Source organism: Populus nigra, chromosome 5 (genome assembly GCF_951802175.1).
Source record: "Populus nigra chromosome 5, ddPopNigr1.1, whole genome shotgun sequence".
Classification (NCBI taxonomy): Eukaryota; Viridiplantae; Streptophyta; class Magnoliopsida; order Malpighiales; family Salicaceae; genus Populus; species Populus nigra.
The window spans coordinates 14,607,212-14,626,281 of record NC_084856.1 but is presented as its reverse complement, the minus strand read 5'-3'; the positions used below and the strand labels follow the sequence as shown (position 1 = coordinate 14,626,281).

Sequence of the window (19,070 nt, the reverse complement as noted above, 5' to 3'; positions counted from 1 at the left end):
ATCAAGATGACTTTTATTTTTTTTAATATTAAGATAACAATATATTAAATCAACTCAGGTTTCATTGCTTAACCTTTTAAATCTGTGATTCGGGTATAGATTCCACTAGTTTTAAGAACTTTGTTTTTTTAAAAAAAAAATTATTTTTTACTTAATTATATGATAACAAAAATAGATATTTGTAAAATCAAGAACAAATCAAACACAAATTAGATATCGGGATGCTTGTTGGATATTGCAATAAAATCGTAGAAAATAAATTAAAAAAAATAAAGAAAAAAAAACATCCACCTTTATTATTCACATGAATATTGAAGAACATGAGTTAACATCCCAACATGTCATTGTGCGAGTGATTGGAGTTTTTTTTTTTTATTTGGACTTGAATGAGTCAATGAATAATATATAATAAATTATTTTAAAATATTAGATACTAATAAATATTTTTAAAGTTTTAAAGTAAAAGTTATTTAAATATTCAAATGCTGCAATGTCATTTAACATTAATGATTTTTTTATTTTTAACTTCTATTATTATTGTAATTCTTATCTTTAATAATTTAGTCTTTTCTTCCTTTCTAAAAAAATATCACATGACAAGTCGACTTAAAAATATTAACATCCAAGCTGGGCTCTGTGGTTCTGATGTCTCGGAGGGTCAAGAGGGCGGGAGAATTAATCAGAGTTTAGAGGTCTCTGTGGTTCACTTTCTTGGCCGGCGATTTTGAATAAGCCGACGACCAAAGACCCCATAGGATTTCTTTTCACATGTCCTGTTTGAAGCAAGCACATCCGCTGAAAATTCTTTATTTTCGCTGCCTGCCTACGCACATCACTGAAACTAACACGGTAGCAATATTTGACCAAGTGACTTGCAGATAAAAGATCCTCCCTGTCGGCCTGTCCTGGGATGTTTGGTAAGAGATAAAAAAATGTTTTTTTATTAAAAAATTATTTTTTATTTTTTTAAAATTATTTTGATGCACTATATGTAAAAAATAAATTATTTTAATATATTTTAAAATAAAAAAACTTCTATTATTTTCTCAAATACCCTCTTCGGCTTTCCTGGTGTCTTTTTTGTTTGTGAGTGATGGAGGGAAGGTCATCATTCAACATATTTTATAAAATTCAACCGGCTGATTATAAGAGCGAAACTTAAGTGGGGGCCACGTATGACTATTTATTTAAAATTACCCTTGTAATATTGTACTTATTTCCATTTTAACCCCTCCAAAAGAATAGATTTATAAATGACATGGCATTGTTGTTGGCAAATTTTTTTTATAGTTTGTTATGAATAAGTTTGTTTTTCTTAGAAAGAGACCGTCTAGTGTTTCCTGTTATGTCATATGATGAATAAGGTTTGTTTGGTCCAACTTAAGTTATTTTTTGACTTATTTTTAATCAAAGATAAGTGATGAATATATTTGAATAGAAATGGTTTGACTTAAATAAATGTAAGTTTTGATTTGCTTTCCTCAAGTGATTCTTTTAACTTTTGATTTATGAACATTGATTTAAGTCGCTGGTTTGACGGGTTAAACAGCGAAGTTCATATCGATCCAATATGTCACCGCCTCAATATTAAAAAAAATATCATATTGAATTTTTTTCAGTCAAATCAAGTTTTTTACTAGTTGTTTTTGGATCGACCAAGTTAACTAGATCATGTATGGCCAACTCCCGTGTAGTTTAATTTTAAATTTGAGCTGAACAAAGAGTCGGATCATGAGATTTTAAAATTGACTTGTTGGATCGGGTTTAATAACAATATCAAATAGTTCCTTGTTAACTGTGACTTTTGTTTATGTTAAAAAAACATGTTGATCCGATTTCTAGCATAATATAAACAAGTAAACAAGTGTTATTTAAGACAATGATACTTTTTTTACTTTTTGGTCGGCTTTATTAGCCATTTATTCTACGATTTTTTGAATTTTTTTCCCTGTATCTTTAATCTTTATATCAATTTGTTTGATTTATTTATTTATCTTTATCAAACCTGAATAATGAAAGTGTTACATCTAATTAATCTTAACCCTAAATGTTAAGTGTTTTTTGCTTGCCTTTTTATACAGATAGAAATCAAGAACCTAGTAGTAGGAAAAAAAACATATGACCAAGAAACTTGAAAAAAGATCCTTCCTTTGCCTTGCTTAGGCTTTTTTGGTGCTTTTAATCTATGAAATTTGATATAAGAGAATCAAATATGATATTTTACTCATTTCTAATTCCAGTGCTTGTTAGTATCCTCTTCCTAGTAGTAAAACTAGGTGCAATGTTAATGTTTCTTGGAACTATCAAACAAGACTGGTTGGATGAGAATTATCTTTAGAGATAATCAAGATTAGTCACTTGTGCTATTTAAAAAATTTATAAGTGAAGATTAGACAAGTAAGAAAATTATGTTTAGTTATGATCATGCAAACGTAAAAAAAAAACATGATAATTATGCAATCATTACAAAAATCTAGCATGTATACTATACAAGTATATAAACTTGTAAAAGAAAAAAGAAAAACAATCATAGCATGTAAACTAAACAAATATTGAAATTATACTTAAACAAAACTAGTTTAGAATATTTATTGAAGTCCTTAGAAGATATTTAATTTAAAATTTTGTCAATATTGATGATTAATCCTTTGTTTTTAAGGCTTTGTTGCTCCTTATTTGGTTCACAACGACTTTATTCAATAAGCCTTCAAAGATTCAAACAACTCCTTCTTATTTAGATGCAATCCTAAATAAGGTCTAGCAAACTCAAAGCAATAATACTCAATATCTCTCTACAAAGACTGAATCTAAGTTCTAGAGTAAAAAGAAAGAATGGAAAAACCAACAACTAAGAGAAAAAAAAAACTCAAGAAAATTCTTAGATTTTTTCTCACTTGTCCAAGACATCTATTTATAGGACTTGGAAACAAAAACATTGATACTCATAATTAATTAATCTTTATAATTAATAATTTTTTTATTAACTATGATGAATGTTTATAGTTCATGAATTACTCATAGTAGCATTTATTTTCATTACATTAATGTATTTAAATACCCTTTTTATTTCTATCTAATGATTCATACTTGAATTATTAGTAAAGGTACTCATTTTGCTAACCAAGTAAACAATATTAGCTATTGTGTAATTCATATTATTAGTAAAGCTACTCATAGTTTATTTCAGATCATATAAAGATCTAACTAGCTTATAGACTTTCTTTTATTGTTTATTAACAACAAGCCTCTCGGGTTGTTCCATATAGACATTTTCATCTAGATTACAATTTAATAAAGTTGTTTTTACATCTATTTGATGTATTTTAAGCTTGTTAATAGTTGTAATATCTATTAATATTAGTATAAAAGTTATTCTTAATATAGGTGAATATGTATCAAAATAATTCAAACCTTTTGGTTGTCTAAATCTTTTCACAACAAATCAACTTTAATATTTACCAAATGAATTCAATAGAATTACATCATGTAAAATGCTAGAGATATATAACATACTTTAGAAGTAACTCATGAAGGAACTAGCCAAGTTAGAGAGTTTAAAATTGATTTGTTAGTTCACCAGTATGAATTGTTTAAAATGCTTCATAGTGAGTCTATAACTACCATATTTACTAGAATGACTACCATAACTAATAATTTGGATGCACTTGATAGGACATATACTAATACGGGAATTGTAAGCAAAATTCTTAGGCATCTACCAAAAACTTAAGAAGCAAAGGTAACGATAATTCGATAAGCTAAAAATCTCACCAAACTTCTATTGGATGACCTCATTGGTTTTTTAATAACTCATAAGATTGCTATGGTGAAACAAGAATTAAAAGATTAGCCAAAGAAAAATTTGACATTCAAAACCATTAATCATATTAAAAATGATGATAATGATAATGACGATGAAGATCATGAAGGCATTAAAGAGGGCATTGCCCTAATTACAAAGCAATTCCAGAGCTTTCTAAGAAAGAAGCAAGGTAATAAAATATTCTCAAACTTCAAGAAATATGGGAACAAGGAAGATTCAAGTAAGGAACTTCTAAGATGCTACAAATACAACAAAACAAGGCATATCAAAATAGATTGTCCACTTCTTCAAAACAAGAAGAAGAGTCATCATCACAAGAAGGAAATGGAAGCCACTTGAAGTGATGATTTAGATTCAAACTCAAGTGGTGAAGAAGAGCATGTAGCAAATATGTGTTTTATGACAATCAAAAGCGAAAATGAGGTACAATCTTTAGATGATGAATCTAACCTTACTTATAATGAGTTGCAAGATACACTTAAGTCATTATATGATGAATTTAAAAAATTAGATTCAAAATATAGTTTATTGAAAAAACAAATATGTATGCTTACTTGTAGAGAAAAAAGCATTGGAAAAGAAAGCTTGCATTATGATTGATGATAGTAATAAGATAAATCAACTTAAGATAAAAATAATTATTTAAAAGAAAACATAAACAAATTAAATACGACATTAACAAAATTCACATAAAGCATCAAAATCCTAGAAACAATGCTTTCAAGAAAAAAAAATATGTGTTTAACAAAAAAGGTTTAGGTTATTAACCTAAAAAGAACCAAAAGTATTTAAGCAATTATTTTGTTAAAGCCAAATAATCAAATGACCCTAACTATAAATGCATTTATTATAGAACTATAGGTCATTTAGTTTAGGTGTGTCCTATTAAGAAGAATAAAGTTTATAATATGACTTGGGTTCCAAAAGGAATCACCTCTAACAACAAAGGATTCAAGAAGGTATAGGCACCAAAAACCTCAACTTGTTTTTTATGTGTAAGAATCAAGAGAGTATGATTAATGGTTTTTGGATAGCACTTGCTTAATACATATGACCAGAGATAACCCATCATTCTCAAGCATTACTAAAATAAATGGAGGAGATGTCACTTTTGGAGATAACTTAAAAGGAAAAATAATTGGAGTTGACAATTTTGGAGGTAAATCTTCTCCTTCCATTGAATTTTTTTCTTGTTAATAGCTTAAAGCATAATTTGCTTAGCATTAGTCAATTATGTGATAAATGCTATAATTTTTTTTATAATGCATGTTCTTTAATTCTTGAAAATGATAAAGTAATCTAAGAAAAAAAAACAGCTTTATTTTAAGATAAAAGTAAGTTAAAATAACGTATAAGTGAATAAAAAAAGAACCATCACTCCTATAACCCTCATAAAATATGTTTTTATCATAAAAAAAAGAAGCATTCTCCATGTGGAAACTTCAAACATGATTAGAAAAACACAAAAGACAAACCAACATATAATTGTAGTTATCAAAATAGTCACCTTTATCACTTCTTATTAAGGACATCCTCTCGTATCCTGAACAAAAAAACAAAGAGCCTGAAGATAAGCTAGATCCATGGTTATATGGGCCCTCTAATATGGTGGTGTATAGCCTTCACTAGGTAAAGGTTTTTATATTGACCAAACAAGTGTTGAAAACTCGTCTTCTAAAAGCTTCATCGCCACAAAAAAGAACCTAAAGGGCTATGATGCACAAAACATGCATAACAATCTAGAATTGATCATACAAGACACAAATGTCATGTGTAATATTTTCCAACCACATTTTAAGGGTTAGCCCAAATACGATATCGCCATTTAGATCCTGGATCTATTTTTAGTTTCGAGGATATCTATTCAAAGCTCATAATCTATTTTAACACAAATATCTTAGCCAAACAAAACTATATTGAGTTATCCACCATCACCTAGGAAAGTAATGCGAGCATTATAACATATTTAAAAAGATTAAGTGAAGAAATGTTGAAGATAGAAAGCCTTTTAGAACTAGTCACCACTAAAGCCAATAGGGTCCATGTTCTAACATTATGGATGAAGTTATAATCCTTTTCTGATAAGACCCTCGTATAGATGAAACAGATTATGAAAAACCATATTTAGATAGAAAAGAGATAGAATTGTCTTCATATGTTATTCTTTAATAAGCTACCTCAATAAATGCTCTTTATGAAATAGTCATTATACGATGACCTTTATAGTAAATCTCTAAGCATTATCTCCATAAAATAGTCTTTGTACAATGATCTTCATAGAGTACTTACCATGACATGTTCCCCATGAGATTCTCTATCATGGGCAAAAACTTCTCTTCTTTACTTGGTTGTTAAAGCTTCTCTTGTCCACCTAGGTGTAATACAATATCTATTAAAAAATTCATTTCAGGTACAAGAACAACCTCGCCTAAGCTTAAAGCATTTTCCACTCTCATGTATAAGGCACAATATTACCTGAGAGCAAAGTTTTTTTCCATCCTAAATACAGAACCACTTATCTATGATAATCTCCCTACATAATCTCCATGAAAAACTTCACATGAGAACTTTATGATAAATCTTTATAAAAACCTTCATAATAAATTTCCATAAAATCTCCACATGACAACTTCATGATAAATCTCAACTAAAAGTCTTTGTGGAAAACATCCATGTGAGTTGCCAAGGATGATCTCTATAAAATATCCATCAATTAGTATTTACTCTATATGAATTTACAATCAGGACGAAAGAACACCTTTGCCTAGGTATAATGTGTTCTTCATTCTCAATTCAAGATAAGACAACACATGTCTCGAAAACAGTGATTTTTAAAATTGACATCGAGGGACAACCTAGCCCAAACATAACAAGAAAGACACTTCTATATAGACCAATGTAACATGTATTTCTAACACAATAACTAAACAGTCTATAAGAAATCACCTTACCTAATTATACAGGCCACCTGTATTGTCCAAATATAAAGATAACACTCCTCTATAACCAATTTAGAAAGCACTGGCTTGTTAAACAATATGTCCAAATAGTTCAAACTTTGTGACTAACATCTCCAAGGCCATGATCTACTCAAATCACACGTATAAGAAAGTCATATTATCTCAAACCAAGTGAACCTCATTTTAAAATTAGAGGTGCATCTCCCTAGTTATTAATAATTTCTAAATCACTTTTTAACATGTTTCTCTAACCAAATTAGCTACTTTGAATTAAACAATTAATGAGAGATATGTCTCTAAATTGATGATACCCAAACTTGACATACCTTACCTCACCTCTCATTAGGATGCCAAACCTCACCTATGTAATAAATATTTAGACTAATCTCATTTCTTCACTAGATGTCAGGATGACCTCACTGCTTTACCTATCCGGACCAACCTTACCTCTTGGCAGACTAACTATACACTCCCCTTCTTTATAGACCAACTATGTATCCTTTCTTAGAAGGAGTAAACCCTCTAATACAACCATTTGCGCATCTGTGTTTTTCTTCATCACAATTTAGCATATTGAGCCTTTTTTGTCATATGGGACTTGGTTAGGCTCAATGAGCAATTAACATGACAGTAATGTACCTTGAATATAATGCCCCCATTAATTAGATCTATAAATTCAAGGATCACATAATTACCCCCCTTTTACCCATATTAACAGGCAATTTGACAATAATATATAATGCCACCATTCCTTGTCCCTTAATCATCTAACACCAATCAATATTTCCTGGTGGGCAATAACTATATATCGTTTATATGTTTGTTTATAGTCTGTTATTGGAAATTGGACCCAAGAGGAAAGAAATGTAGAACGCAGAAAAATAAATCGAATGATAATGTGTTGTACTCCTTATATGATAAAAGGAAGACACATTAAAAAAAAAAGAAGCAAAACTAGGTAAAAGGAACTGGGTTATTTTAGGCCAAACTACTTCAAGTTACTAACAAAGGGTAAAATAGCAATTAAGCCTCTCTTTAGCAAACTCTACTCCGAGACTTTGCCACAATACCCATGTCAGGCAACTTTGAACCTTGTGTTGTCCAAAGCCCATTGCTACTTCATTTAGTGTGTAGTTTGGACCTATGACAGATAAAAAAATATATATAGATTAGTACATTAAAAAATTAATTAATTCTACTTTAAATAATACTTGGATCTTCCTTTAGCAAAGTTGCTTCGAGTCCACCAAGCTAGTTTTCCAAATACATTTCAAGGACAAAAGTATGTCCATCCTTGTGCAATTTGAACTTGCAATGCCCCTGCTGCACGGAATGAATCCGGCCCAAAACTACCGGAGTGCGTATCTCCCTCCAAATGTCCAACTTGGAAGGTGGAATTCGATCTACTTTGAAGAAAATATCAAAGTAAAATGAAATAGGTATACACTTAAACAGCCTTTTCTTACATTAACTGTGTTAAACAACCAGTCTACGCCATTGATAAAGCACAGAAGCTACCAAACATATCAAGCTAAAGTAATAAGTGATTAATAAAATCTAGGTGGATTTGAACCACCAACCTCTCAAAACCCCATGATGGGATAACGAGCGCTCTTCCATTATGAGCTTATAGATCTTGTGGACATCAAAGAAGAATGGACTCGAATAAGGGACAAGAAGAATCATTCACTGTTTAAAAAAAAATATTGTACCTAAAAGTCCACCATCACTCCTAATTTTTATTTTTATTTTGAAGTCGGAACAGAACCTCATGGATTGATAAAAAGAATGGGCAGGCAACTGATAAAACAAATTGTCTGCATTAACCCACATTAGATCAACCTCACAAGTCTTTTATATTTCACCTTTTCATCAAGAGGCATCATTAAAATTGACTCTGAATCAAACAAAGCGTTAAAAAAAATGAAGTAAAGATTCTGCATTGCTGTACAATTTACAATAATACGCACATTCGTGCATGCTGTTGCGTGAATAAATATTCTAACAGAAGAACCAAGTTTTTCCATATGACTCGAGACAATTGAAATTCAAAGAGTTGGATACCAAATTATTTAAAGAGGCACTAGTTTAGTCTTCTAGTCATGTTAAAGATTTTTTTTATTAAATCTAGCTAAACAAGTCAATATTAAAAACTTTTGTTGACTAACTCAAGTTTTGAATAAAGTGTCTATTTAGAATGTGTTTCCAACTGCATTTTTAGTGTATTTACTTTTTAAAAAATTAAATTGATGTTTTTTTAATCCTTAATGAATTATTATAAAAAAAATCTAAAATAATTATTTTGAAACATTTCTAAAGATCACTTTGAGAAAGACACTAAACCATGTAAAAATTCCCTTAACTTGGTTAAGTGGTTAATTTGACCTAAAAAAAATTAAATGACTGCAAAAAAAATATAATTTGGTTTTTAAAAAAAAATACACTATCTTTTTTTTTTTTGCTAATATTAAAATATTTCAAGATGACTCAATCAACTTGTCAAGTCTAAAAACTATTAGGATTAATAGTAAAAACATGGATTAGTTTTTTAAAAAAATAAACTTCCAAAATGATATTGAATCAACTCCATATGTAAGCCACTAGGTTTAATAATTTTATTTTTTAAAATTCTATTTTACTTAATTACATGATAATAAAACAAATACTTGTAAAATTAAGTATTGATCAAATATCAATATGTTTGACCACTATAACTTCAATAGAAAACAAACATAACAAATTATAAAAATATATTCAAAATCATCAAATTAAAAAACAAATCAATAAAAAAAATTAAAATACGAGAAAAATAAGATATGCTTGCAATGTTCATATGTACATTATTTCCCTTGAACAACCTACCCATAATCATGGTTTTAGAACTAGCACGTCGCATTTTAAAAAAATAGCACAATTAAAAATTTATTAAAACAAACACATTTCTCTTTGTTACAGCAAATGTCATGGCATGACGAGGGAAAAAAAATACACCAACATAACTACCACTCAATAGTGACAGCAACATAATTACCGCAACAATTTAGATTTTACTGACTTCAACAATATTGTTGCAGCCTTCAAATTTTAGATAAAAAAATAGAAAGTAAACTAGCTGGTAGCCCAGGTAAACTTCGATAAAGAAAGCCTTTATAAAGCATGTTGTGTTTATGGAAACTATTATATAAATTTAACATATGAGAATATGTATATATAATAGCTAATTGTTTTATAAAAAAAAACACACTAATACAAGCGAAAAAAATTGAAAAAAATATATTTCAATTCCCATGCATTTCAAAAAACCACAATTAGAAATTACAATATTTAGAAAAATAATAAAAATAGATTGCTACAAATTCCAAATAATAAAGATTTAACAAGAGAACGATATTGAAACATACCTCAGGATCAAGAAAATAACTTGAAGACAAAAATCCCGAATGATCCACACACATTGCCTAAAGCCAAATAAACATCCACCATCTCTAAACAAGTTTGAATTTCACCGATCATCGTCTCTTAACTTTTACTTGATGTTCAAAGAGCTCTTTTCAATAAATAACCTTTCTCATGTTCGAAGCAGCCATCATTAAAGCTTCGATGCACCCATAATCTCTCCCCTGTTTGAAATTTATTGTAGCCTATTTCACAAATTATTTAAAATATCATAGTTTTCACCGACAAATTTTAAAAAACCGCAGGCGCGATTTTACGTTAGCCATGCTATTTTTCAATTTCTTTTTCTGCCTATTCTATTTCTTCAAGACTTTGTAATACCATTTCTTCAAGAAATCATGGTGGACGAGGGTCCACGTGGTCATTGTTCTGTTCCGTTATTTGAACCATTTCAAAAACATCAATGAGCTTTGAATTTGGTTAGAAATGGTTTGAGTCATGAAAGCAAACAATATTTGATAAGACCAAATTAAGGGCCATATTTAAACAGTAAGAACTTCAAATTGTTCAGTGATAAATTACTTCAAATATCGAAATACCATTAACACATGAGAAAACAAGAAACCTTCTGCTACCATCATGAATTAACAATATGAAATTCATCTCCCCCGGCAAACAGTAAGGAATTAAACATAACGTAACGAATTACGCAGAATGATGAAACAATTCAAAACTAATGTAACTGGGTGATAAAATCATATTGAGTTATTTATTTAAGAGCGAACCATTGAATAATAACTTGATCACCTAAATCGTTGGCGAAGCATGGACAGCTCAATTGAGAATGTCGTGAAGACCTGCTGAGCTGGCACAGCTGAGAGAGTTGAAGGCCATGGTTATGGAAGTCAGGCGGCTCCAAACCACCATCCGAAGGCTAAATCACTTAAAACCCAAGGAACCAAACAACAGAGCCAATTGCAAAGTACAAAACACCAGCATCATCCATGAGCACAGGTTTTACAAGGATATCAAGAGCACAATATTCCATAATACATAATTGCAACCACAATTATGGTAGTAAAAAGGACCTGATTAAGAAAGGAACTGGGATTTTAGAGTATCATAAGAGCTAGAAATTGAGAAACTAGATCTAGTAATAAAACTCATGCCCAGGTCAGCACTGTAATGGCAAATCTGACAGATTCAGTGGATACAAAATATAATATGATTTGCATTTCAAGGCATTTGAAAATGAAATGAACCTGCACTGTCGGGAAAGAATGATTACTAGTTATAGTGGGGCGTTAGAATGAACAGATGCTTGGTGCAAGCAAAAACTCCTGATCGGAGACTAGAGTTATCACGATAAAATATCAAAATCAATTTCCAGGATGTGTGTTGTGTGTGTGGCGTTTTTTTCCAAGAACCGTTAATTTCCAAAGCTGAAACTAGTTTTAGATGCGCAATCTCTTAGGGATCCCATATTATCTACATGAACATTGGATTGGATCAAATACCGGTAAGCAACGAATAACCCAAGTCACAATCATGATCTCTTGCAAATGACTGATTCTAAGTTATGTAGGTATGACTGATTGATTGATTCTAAAAATTAAGGAAATTCGCATTGGAGATATAAGTGAGAGAATACCTTTCGAGTCAGCCTCACAAATTGCAATATTGTGCAATTGATGAACTGGTAGCTAAGCTGGAGTTGGAGTTCCTCGTGAAGGGGCCGCGTGATCTCAGGCTAGGATCGTAAGGCAAAGAGAAGTAAGAGAAAGCAGAACACAGACAGCTGAGGAGAGAACCCGGGCAATTCCCCGTGCGATCTCCCCTCAAAAACACGAAAATAATAGTTTTATTAAGATGATGGTTGACCTGCCATGCAAGCGCACCTGTCATGGCAAAGGTCGGATGACAAAGATAATAAACAAGACCTCTCAGCCTCCTGGCCTTCTAGTCCCGATATATATATCTTATACATCATCCTCATAAATAAACCACACTAACTCCACCCCCTATCTCCTTCCATCACTCCTTAATCAATCAACAAAATCACAGCCCACGGTCACATCATCAAGCAACAGAGATTCTGTGATTGCTCTATCGCCCCCACCTTCATATGAAATCTCGAATAATCCGCTGCTCATACACCAACTGGATATATCCTTTGAGAACTAGAGCTTTCGAAACAGAGCTCCGCCGTATCTACAAAACAAAATCAAATTAATAGCTTAATCAATAATCCGGAAACTGAATTTAAATCATCTTTAGCCTAGGAACACGCAATAAAAATACTGATACATACCTCAGGAGCGATCTCCGATCAAATAAGACAACAGACCGTGAAATCACGGTGTTGAACTTCGATTGTCAAGTCTGATATCAGGATAAAGATCGCAGAGCGATCTAGGTGGAGCTGGAATCCAAAAGATCGAAGGGAAATCCATGAAGGGTAGATCTGGGAATCCTAGAGCTGAACCGATGAGGCAGAAAAAGGTGTATGGCGGGTGTGCGACTATATAGAGGCTCTGGGAGAATAGACGGACAGGATTAGTAGGTTAGATGAATGATTAAGGGCTGAGATTTAGTTCACGTGGTTGAGTTCTTACCTTGTTTGAAAATTAGGTGTCGATGAAGAGATGGACGGCACATTTGAGCTGGCGAGATACGGGGAGAATGCATAATATTTTTCATCTTTATATATACACATAAAAAAATTTATTTATATAATTGTCATTATATTTTATAAGATAATCTTGGCAACAATGTTAGATTTGAACCCAAAATCAGTGGCGGCCCATTCTCCTTACACGTTGTTGCTGGAACCTAAGGACGACTTGAAAAATGATGGGTTTTCGGTCATGTTGATGTTTCAGGTGTTCATGTCTGTTTTAGGGATGATTTTGGCGGGGTCCGTTTATAGTATAATTAATATTGCCAATAAAATTATAAACGATGAGTTGAATATTTAATAATTTTTCTAGTCCGGTGATAAATCTATTAGTAATCAACACTAAAGTTATTTTAGCACCCTCCAAATTTCATTTTTAAATTTTTAATGATAAAATTTTATAATTTTTTTAATTTTCTAGAACTGGATTTAGCCTGTTAATAATTATATCGGTATAAAATAGTGATAAAATCATGTAATTTTTTTCCGACCCTCTATAATTTTCTAGGAGACTTAATTCAATTTAAATGAAATAAAATTAATATTCTATAATTAAAAAGGATTGTTAAAGTGATTGATTTTGATCTTTTATGAAAAAATAACTGCAATTCTTTCTCTTGATGAAAGAATTTGTCCTTTTTTGAATTTTCTATTAAAAAACTCAAAAAGAAAAAAGAAAAATTGTTCATTTGTTTACCAAGTCACCCTACAATTGCAATGCCTTGTTCTATAGAACGATTTTCGCCCAAAAGGAGGGCCTTTCAGCTAAGAGCCTGTTAGCCCTTGATTTGATCTTAAACAAAGCAGCGGAACTGCATAATAATGAACATCATGTAAAATCTTCACATTAAATTGCTTTTAACTTTTTAAGAAAAAGCATGGAAAATGATGTCATTTTAAAATTTTAACCCTGACCCCAACAGTATTTCATAAAAATTAATTTTTTTGTTTTTTTACTTAAAGTAATGTCTTTATAATTAAAAATAAATTTTAAAAAATAACTAATACATCGCTACCATAAAAAATAAATTAAATAATTCTATGACTACGTACGTTATTAAGCGTCTTTATGTAAAAAATTCTAGACAGAAAGACAAAACAAACATAAAAACAGCAGAAAAGAACGAACCACATGAACTAATAAGACCTGGGTGGATTTGAACCACCAACCTCTCAAAACACCATCATAATGGGACTTTGAGCGCTCTTACCATTTTGAGCTTACAGATCTATTCAACATTGAAGAGTGGCCTTCCGAAAAACAGCCAAGTTCCGTTCCTTTTATTTTCCTTTCGTCATTTTTTAATTTAATCCACAAATCCACCGCTACCTCGTTACCAAATAATTATATATTAAAATAAAATATTAATTTAATATTTTTTATATATATACATAACAATATTTATATATATATATATATACACACACGCACATCAATTTAATAATGATTTAACAAGGTCAGCATATTAATTATTGTTAGATATAGAAAAAATAATATTTTTTTACTTTCATACGGAAACAATAAAAAAACATAAAAAATAATTTAAATTAAAAATCTTAAAAATTCTCAAAAGTGCTCTTTGACGTAAAAACCCAATGGAATGTAAAGAGATCTTTGATTTCAAGATGAAACATGACCGCAACAATTATTAATGGCATTTTTATATGGCGCTTGAACAAAAGCAATATTAGGTAGAAGATGACAATCACCCCCCCCCCCCCTGCTTTTGACAAAATGTCTAAAGAAATGATCTATATGCCATTGAAATCCTACCCGCTAACCATGTTTAAATGTTTGAAGTTACAAGCACGTTCAACACCTAGAACACAACTCGTCATCAACCCACCTGGGAATGACCATAAAATGACTGGAACCAACATCTTGTGCATATATAACATAAAAGTGAATTTACACAAATGATTTCTCCAACTCCTGTAAGAAAATCGTGGTTTAAGAAACGCAATTCTTGACTGCCAAATTCAAGACTATCAGGATCGATTGTAAACCTGACAAACAAGTAAAGAGAGAAGATAACGATAAAGCTTTGGACATAATACATAATTCCAGGAAATGCTTCAAAAAGAACGGCCGCTTTCTTCAAATCGATCAAAGGGAAGATAATTCCACACATTTTCAACAAAACAGCGACGTCTAGAGAGCAAACACATACAAGGAAAGAAAACACCGTCGGATAAAACATCTCGAACTAATGTCAAAGCTTGAGAAAACAAGGCATTTCCAGCTTCCAAAAACTAGCATTATGACGACTAGAACGAGGTCTGTATCTAATATATTAATGTCCAACTGCAAATTGCATTAAAACAACCTCAAACTAAAATAATCAAAAAGTAGCAACGCAAATCTTGAACCATTGAGAAAAACTTGATCACCTCAATAGCTGATTTAGCGTGATGCAGCTTCATAAAGAATGTTGTTTAGGGTCCTGCGCTCTCTCTTTTTCCCTAAAAGCCATGGTCATTGAAGTCGAGCAGCCCAACAATCATCCAATGGGGCCTACAGATCCCATCTTCAACACCACAATCTTCAGGCTACATCACTTGAGATCCAATGAACCAAACAACAGGAGCCAGTTGCAAATAACAATACAGAGTAGAAACACTTGAAAACAGCTCCAAGGTAAGGATATCACAGGGCACAATATTCTAATTTACATACTTGAAAACCAGATCTTAATTGTAAATGGCGAAAGCAAAGCTGTTTATACAATAGTCTTGCACAGGATAACAGGAAAAGGAAACCGATGAACTAGATCCAAATAACAAACCTCATGCCCATGGTTGGTTTGTAAGAATCACAGATATGCTTAGGTTGCGTTGCAGTGGTCGCGTTGTTAATGAAATAAACTTGATTGTTACCACGCAACAACGGGTTGTTGTAATGAGCAAGTGCTTTCGTGTATTACAGACTTAAAAATGAACCCTGATAAATCAAACCTAAGATTCAGTACCTCTTAGTTTTGGTGCTATATAGTAACTGCCAATCTTGCGTTGAAACCAGTTTTGGTTGTGCATTATCTTGATAGCCCACTGTATCAAAGATTTATATTTGACGGGACCAAATATCCGATAAGAAATGAAAAACAGGTTGCGATGATAATAATAATAAAAAACAATATGATTCTTCTTTTGTTTTGTGTTTGTTCTAAGTCTAGGAAATATGACTGGCTGTTTCTAAAAATAAGAAATTCGTATTGGAGTTATAAAAGAGAGAATACCTTAGAGACAGCTTCACAAATTGCAACAGTGTGCAGAAGATGTGAATTGATTGCTAAGCTGGAGTTGGAGTTCCTCGTGAAAGGGCCGCGTGATCTCAGGCAAGGATCGTAAGTCAACGAGAAGTAAGAGAAAGCAGGACACGGACAGCAGAGGGGAGAACCCGGGCAATTCCCCGTGCGATCTCCCCTCAAAAACACGAAAATAATAGTTTTATTAAGATGATGGGTGACCTGCCATGCAAGCGCACCTGTCATGGCAAAGGTCGGATGACAGATAATAAACAAGACCTCTCAGCCTCCTGGCCTTCTAGTCCCGATATATGTATCTTATACATCATCCTCATAAACAAAACACACAGCCCCACCCCTTATCTCCTTCCATCACTCCTCAATCAATCAATAAATCACTGCTCAGGTTACATGATCAAGCAACGGAGATTCTGTAACTGCTTATCGCTCCACCTTCAAATGATATCTCGAGTCATCTTCTGCTCACACACCGACGGGATATGTCCCCTGAAAATTAGAGCCATAGAAACAGATCTCCGCTGCATCTACAAAACAAGATCAAATTAATAGCTTAATCAATAATTCGGAAGCACAGTTTAAATCAGTTTTAGCAAAGGAAAACATAAGAAAAATACTGATACGTACATCGATCTCCGATCAAACCAGATAGCAGACCGTTAAATCATAGAGTTTAAGCATCGGATGAGCTTCGAATATCAAATCTGGTATCAATATATAGATCGCAGAGCGATCTAGGCGAAGCTAGAATCGAAAAGATCGAATGGGGTACCATGTAGAGTGGATCTACGAATATTAGGGATTAGCTGATGAGGCAGATAAAGATTGAAGGGCGGGTGTGACACTATATAGCGGATCTGGGAGAATAGACGGACAGGATTGGTAGTTTAGTTGAATGATTGAGGGCTGAGATTTAGTTTACGTGGTTGAGTGGTTGCCTTGTTTGAAAAGTAGGTGGCGATGAAGGTATAGACGAGCTGGCAAGATATTGACTTCATCATTTTCGTAATAATCACGCTGGTTAAGATACACTAGTCACGCACAATACTGCGGATTAATTTTTTTTATATAAAAAATTTAAAAATAAAATAAAATTTAAAAATGTCAGGTCTTTTTATAAAACTGTATCTAAAAATTTTGGGTTTAGTTATAACATCTAATCCAAAAATAATATTTATAATAATAATAATAATAATAATAATATTAAACTTACATGACCCAGTAGGTCTAGGTCTAGCTTTAATACCAGATCCAATAGTCTTGGATGTGAATCTGGTTGTAAGGTCATGTCATAAAAGTATAATAATTAAATAAATAAATTAAAAAAAAAAAAACCAATAGAAAGAAAAAAACTAATGAAGAAAAAAAATCTGAATTAACTGGGTTAACCTGTCAAACCTTGGATTCGTGTTGTGAAAATTTGATAACTAAATAGAAAAAAAAAAATTGACGGGTTAACCCAGAATTAACCGGGCTAACTCGTCAAACCAGGTTACATGTCAAACCCGGGATCCGTGTCATGAAAGTCTGATAACTAAATAGAAAAAAAATTAAACATTAACAACCTAAACTAAACGAAAAAAATTAATAAAAAATAATAATAAAAAAACAAACAAAAAACATAAGCCTTTACTAATGAGGAAAAAGAAAAAAAATCTGAATCAACTGAGTTAACCCGTCAAATCAGGTTAACCCGTCAAACCTGGGATTCACGTCATGAAAGTTTGATAACTAAATAGAGAAAAAATCGATGGATCAAACGAAAAAAAATTAACAAACTAAACTAAACAAAAAAAATAATTAAAAAGGAAAAAAACAAAAAAAAAATCAGATTAACTCGTTAAACCAGGTTAACTCGTCAAACCCGAGATCCGTGTCATGAAAGTATGATAACTAAACAAATTTTTTTTTTCACATTAACAAACTAAATTAAACAAAAAAATTCATTAAAAGAAATAGAAAAAAAAATAAACATTAACAATCTAAACTAAACGAAAAAAATTAATTAAAAAAAACAAAAACAAACAAAAGACATAAGCATATTACCAATGAGGAAAAAGAAAAAAAAATCTGAATCAACTGAGTTAACCCGTCAAATCAGGTTAATCCGTCAAACCTGGGATTTGTGTCATAAAAGTTTGATAACTAAATAGGAAAAAAAATCGATAGGTCAAACAAAAAAAATTAATTAAAAAGGAAAAAAACAAAAAAAATTCAAGTTAACTCGTCAAACCCGAGATTCGTGTAATAAAAATATGATAACTAAATAAAAAAAATTCACATTAACAAACTAAATTAAAAAAAAATCATTAAAGGAAAAGAAATACAAAGAAAAAAGCAAAAAAAAACCCATAGACGGAAAAAAAAAACAAAAAAAAAAGAAAAAGTCAAGTGTTTCACTGTGCACTATGTGCACAGTGATACATTATAGGTAAAAAACAGAAGAAACAAAAGTAAAAAAAAAAAAAACCTACTGCTACAGTGAAAAACCCACGCGTTTTAGAATATTCTATAATTAGTCAAGAATGTTACGAGACCTTTTGTTATGTTTTTTTAAATTTTTAAATTTTTGTTTTTGTTCAAAAATTCTTTATATATTTTAAAAAAAATTGATGTTTTGATTTTGAAAATAATGTTTAAAAAATAAAAAATATTATTTTGATATATTTTTAAATAAAAAACAATTTAAATCGTAACTATTATCACAATCCCAAACAGGTGGATAGTTTAAACACCGTTCATTTATAATTTTAAAAAAATTAAAATTATTTTTTTAATATTTTCTTGATTATTTTAATATTCAACATTAAAAATAAATTTTTTTTAAAAAATATATTTATAAACAATAAAATATTTTAAAAAATAATTCCACAAGAACGACAGTTATAAAATTAGATTGATTGGTGTACGCATGTGATTTTGTGACTTTCTTTGTATTTTTACTTCACATT

General features: G+C 31.1%; 3 long non-coding RNA genes across 3 annotated transcripts; all 3 read right to left on the bottom strand.

Moving 5' to 3' along the window:
* Positions 1 to 7,738: 7,738 nt before the first annotated feature.
* LOC133694760 (uncharacterized) lies at positions 7,739 to 12,926 on the bottom strand. The gene is made up of 5 exons (XR_009842336.1): positions 12,795 to 12,926; positions 12,491 to 12,713; positions 12,078 to 12,390; positions 8,364 to 11,929; positions 7,739 to 7,924 (listed from the first exon to the last, which is right to left on the bottom strand). It is a non-coding gene; the product is annotated as an uncharacterized LOC133694760 (long non-coding RNA).
* Positions 12,927 to 14,928: 2,002 nt separating this feature from the next.
* On the bottom strand, positions 14,929 to 16,234 carry LOC133695275 (uncharacterized). Its single transcript, XR_009842419.1, has 2 exons — positions 16,093 to 16,234; positions 14,929 to 15,904 (listed from the first exon to the last, which is right to left on the bottom strand). It is a non-coding gene; the product is annotated as an uncharacterized LOC133695275 (long non-coding RNA).
* Positions 16,235 to 16,287: 53 nt separating this feature from the next.
* LOC133695276 (uncharacterized) lies at positions 16,288 to 17,119 on the bottom strand. The gene is made up of 2 exons (XR_009842420.1): positions 16,747 to 17,119; positions 16,288 to 16,640 (listed from the first exon to the last, which is right to left on the bottom strand). It is a non-coding gene; the product is annotated as an uncharacterized LOC133695276 (long non-coding RNA).
* Between the last annotated feature and the right edge of the window lie 1,951 nt (positions 17,120 to 19,070).